We start from the raw sequence: 4558 nt of genomic DNA, 5'->3' as shown, positions 1-4558 counted from the left end.
TACTCCGGCCGCCACTTGCTGCCGACAGAAGGAGGACCCGGGAGCAGACGGACCAAGAAATGGAAGTAGAGGCAACGAGACACCAAACTGAGGTGCCTAGCGCCCCAAGGCCCGAGAAGAGAAGCAGAGGGGCTCCTCAAGCGGTCCCCCAAGCGGCGTCGAGTCAATCGACGGGAGGGGTGTCCCGTGCGGCCGTAGTCCCCCAGCAGCCAAAGACGCCAGCTGGGCAGACCCAATCCAAGCCGGTACCCACTATCCGTAGCGTGGCGCGCGGCTCGACGAGCAATTACTAAAATCCGTTGTGTGCGATGCGCTCCCGTGGACGTCTATCTACAGATTCCTCCAATTTTGATCGTGCTGCTCGAAGCCGGGCGGTGCGACCAGCAGTGGTTCGCGCGCCACGTTCAAAATGTAGGTATTGATTCGGCCATCTGTTTTGGATTGGGATGCGTGACGAGACAATGAATTATTACAAAATTAAACAATAATAACGTATTTCCCATTAAAGTGTATGTACCTAGTTAATTCAATATTATTATTTCAGGAGCCAAATGTATCAAAATCTGAAACCACGCTGTCTAGACGAGGCCACCGCGTTAATGACTATACACTTGGAGGAGGTGGCATGGTATGGGGCCTTTTTAGGTTTTAATTATTGTTTTTTTTTTTTTTTTTTAAAAAAAAACAGTTTCTTCTGTTCCTTGTTGTGTTAGCGCAGTATGAATGTAGTATAATAGTCTGTGGTTTTTCGTATAAAATAGAGACCGCAAGAGAAAATCTCTCATTTGCCTCGCACAAAACGCCCTAGTATCTTTGGTTTGATCTTTTTTTTTCTGCGCTATAACAACTCTCCCAAATTAGAATCTCACTACCTATTTTATGACTACCTTTGTCTATCCTCATACTTAAGACTAAGTACCTAGAAAGTAGTTTTGTCCCAATTCTAAATTATGGTATTAGGCCCGTGGGACTCGGGAGGCTACAATGGAAGTAATTAGTAATTTCCGTAAAAACTTTAAATGGGTCAGAGACTTATTTTTACAGGGCATCACAGAGGCGAAAAGGGACTACTAGCTACACGTGTACGGCAGCAGCTTGCGGGGCGAACTACAACGTGCGAGACGGCGTGCTAGGACAAAATCGCGGACTTCACGACTACGCCGAGGAACCCTGATTCCTAACAGGTAAGCAGAATTTAGGCCATAGGGTTAAGGCCAAGAACACGGAGCCGTGTAATATCGCCCGCACCGCGCCCACCGCGCGCGCAAAACGCCCTATTATCTTTGGTCTGATCTTTATTTTTCTGCGCTATAACTACTATCCCAAATTAGAATCATAATCATAATCTCACTACCTATTTAATGACTACCTTTGTCTATCCACATTATTATGACCTCATACTTAGGACTACCTAGAAAGTAGTATTGTTTCAATCCTAAATTCTGGTATTAGGCCCGTGGGACTCGGGAGGCTACAATGGAAGTAATTGGTAATTTTCGTAAAGATTTTGAGTGGGTCGAAAGAGACTTTTATTTTTACAGGGCATCACGGAGGCGAAGAGGGACTACCAGCTAGCTACACGTGTACGGCAGCGGCTTGCGGGGCGAACTGCAACGTGCGAGACGGCGTGCTAGGACAAAATCGCGGACTTCACGATTACGCCGAGGAACCCTGATTCCTAATAGGTAAGCAGAATTTAAGCCATAGGGTTAAGGCCAAGAACACGGAGCCGTGTGATACCGCCCCCACCGCGCCCACCGTCCGCAACGCCACGGGGCCGAGCGCTTTAAAATTTTGTATCACGCTCCGCTGCCCGAAGGCCGAGAGCTGGAAGTACGTCACGTACGTGGCGCGCGGCGCGTAGAGCGGGGTGGCGTTGCGCACGACAAGCTAAATCCGTTGTGTGCGATGCGGTCCTGTGGACGTCTATCTACATATTAATTCAATTTTCATCATGCTGCTCGAAACCGGGCGGCGCGTTCAGCAGTGGTGGTTAAGCAGCAATTGCATTGCTTGAAGCAGATGACATATGAAACGAGCTTGACCATGCACGCGGGAGATTCAGTAACGATGGGAAATGTTACACTCACACTGAAGCAAATACGACAACGTAGAGAATATGATTATGCATACACGATGCCAAAAGTTGTGACGTATGTATACTCAACAATGCTACAACTGGGACTGCACGAACACGGCGCCTAACTGCGTCAAGTGCGAAAGACAATGCGATGGATTGTTCTATGCACGCTGCTCAGCGATGAGTATGTATAATAGCTGTGTTTGGTCACCGCTAAAATGCGCCCTGTGCGAAGGAACTGGAGCATTGTTTGAACATATATGCTTTCACGCCAAAGAAACCTGCAATTTATTTGACAGCCCTAGCAACCAAGGAGACAGAGAAATTGTGTTGAACTACAACATTGATGGCAGAACAGAACAACACATCGTGAAGGTAGGGCAAGTCGCTTACTCGAGCGGCGGCATATTTAGAATAAAGAATGGGAACTCGAGCTCGGGTCCCTAGACTCCCTAGATATCAGCGAATTACCAACACTAAACATGTTAAACAAGTTCCTGGAATAAAGATTTCGTGTTTTGGAAATGATACAAGCTCCGTCGTCGACTGCACCTGTAAATAAAAGAAGTTTTCATATAAATAAAAGCGAAAAAAAAATGCATTTTTTGTAACCAAGACCACCTATTATAGACTACCTAGAAAGTGGTTTAGTTCCAATTCTAAATTCTGGTATTAGGCCCGTGGGACTCGGGAAGCTACAATGGAAGTAATTAGTAATTTCCGTAAAAAATTTAAATGGGTCAAAAGAGACTTTATTTTTACAGGGCATCATGGAGGCGAGGAAGGACTACCAGCTACACGTGTATGGCAGCAGCTTGCGGGGCGAACTGCAACGTGCGAGACGGCGTGCTAGGACAAAATCGCGGACTTCACGACTAGAGGAACCCGGATTCCTAACAGGTTAGCAGAATTTAGACCACAGGGTTAAGGCCAAGAACACGGAGCCGAGTGATACCGCCCGCACCGCGCCCGCCGTCCGCAGCTCGGCCGAGCGGCTAGAAATTTTGTATCACGCTCCGCTGCCCGAAGGCCGAGGGCTGGACGCTCGTCAGCGTCACGCACGTGGCGCGCGGCGCGGCGAGCGGGAAGGCAGGAGGCGCGGGGCGCGGCGGCAAGCACTGTGCTTATACTAAAATCCGTTGCGTGCGATGCGGTTCTGTGGACGTCTATCCACAGATTCATTCAATTTTGATGGTGCTGCTCAAAGCCGGGCGGCGCGACCAGCGGTGGTTCGCGAATCGCGCACCATGATCAAAATGTAGGATTGTTTGGTCATCTGTTTTGGATTTGGATGCGTGACGAGACCATGAATCCTCACAAAATAAAACAAGAATAACGTATTTCCCACTAAAGTGTATGTACCTTGTTAATTCAATATTATTTTTTCAAGAACCAAATGTATTAAAATATGAAACGACGCTGTCTAAACGAGGCCACCGCGTTAATGACTATACACTTGAAGGAGGCGGTAAGGTATGCAGATGTTTTTATACATTAGATTTAGCCTGACTATTCGAACCCAAAATAAAAGGTGTTAAAAAAACTAGCCAAATGCGTGTCGGGCCACGTATAGTGACGGTTCATTACTTACTTTTTAGAAACCTTCTAAAAAGTTGTATTCATATTTACGTCCCGTTAAAATGCAGCTACTAAATTAAATTAGGCTTCTTTGAGAAAATCAATAATTCAATTTAAGCTTAGGAATATCTACCTTTGAAATGAACAGGAGTTATTAACAAGACAATGAATGCCGCATGGCATGGACCGGTCATCGCAAGCCATCGCCGAGTCTGCAGGACTTTTGACATAGTTTGACCATTCAGTTTATATCTTAATACTTTTATGAGACATACGGCTCATGAGAGTGTTAACATGTAAATGCTTAGTATGTTTGTGTATTTTTCTTTACAGGGGCCACGGGGCGGCTATTGCTGAATCGCTGAGTCGTCTTGTACAGTATAGTATTTTTCTCTAGTTTTTTTAAAGCTAAACATTCTTTTAGTCCAGCTCCTTATATATGTTTTTTCAATGTTTAGTTTTTATTTAATATGAATTTTCTTTTTTTTCCTGTGACTAAAACATAAATAATTGAGCCAGACAGACTTAGTCCAAGAAAGTACGTTTTTTTAATCACTGGAGGGTGGGTTCGGTGGGACGCCACGTCAGGAAACCTCCTCGAGAGCTTAGGCACTCCCAATTCCTCTTGATTCTGTTTATCAGCAGGAAACGGAAGGGTCTTGGCCGGTGCGCCCTGGGAGCATCGTTCAATAATATCTTGATGTGAAGTACGAGGATTGTTTAACGGTGCTGCTAATGTCATGATACGGGGCTTTTCGTGTAACCTTATATATAGGTTACAGGTTCCCGTCATCCACTTTTGGTACCAAACAGCGTCCACGTGAACAGTCAGTTGAAGCCTGCTGGGGCCTGCCATAACTGACAAAAGGCGAGGTAAGCCGTGGAGGTAAATTAAATTTT

At 45.9% G+C, this 4558-nt stretch overlaps 1 long non-coding RNA gene across 1 annotated transcript; it reads left to right on the top strand.

The window, feature by feature from the left end:
* The first annotated feature begins 541 nt into the window (after positions 1-541).
* On the top strand, positions 542-3678 carry LOC133525248 (uncharacterized). Its single transcript, XR_009800544.1, has 3 exons — positions 542-628; positions 1045-1685; positions 2845-3678. It is a non-coding gene; the product is annotated as an uncharacterized LOC133525248 (long non-coding RNA).
* The last annotated feature ends 880 nt before the right edge of the window (positions 3679-4558 follow it).

The sequence above is a fragment of the Cydia pomonella genome, chromosome 14, assembly GCF_033807575.1.
Source record: "Cydia pomonella isolate Wapato2018A chromosome 14, ilCydPomo1, whole genome shotgun sequence".
In the NCBI taxonomy this organism is placed as follows: Eukaryota; Metazoa; Arthropoda; class Insecta; order Lepidoptera; family Tortricidae; genus Cydia; species Cydia pomonella.
This window is presented reverse-complemented; position numbering and strand designations above follow the sequence as displayed.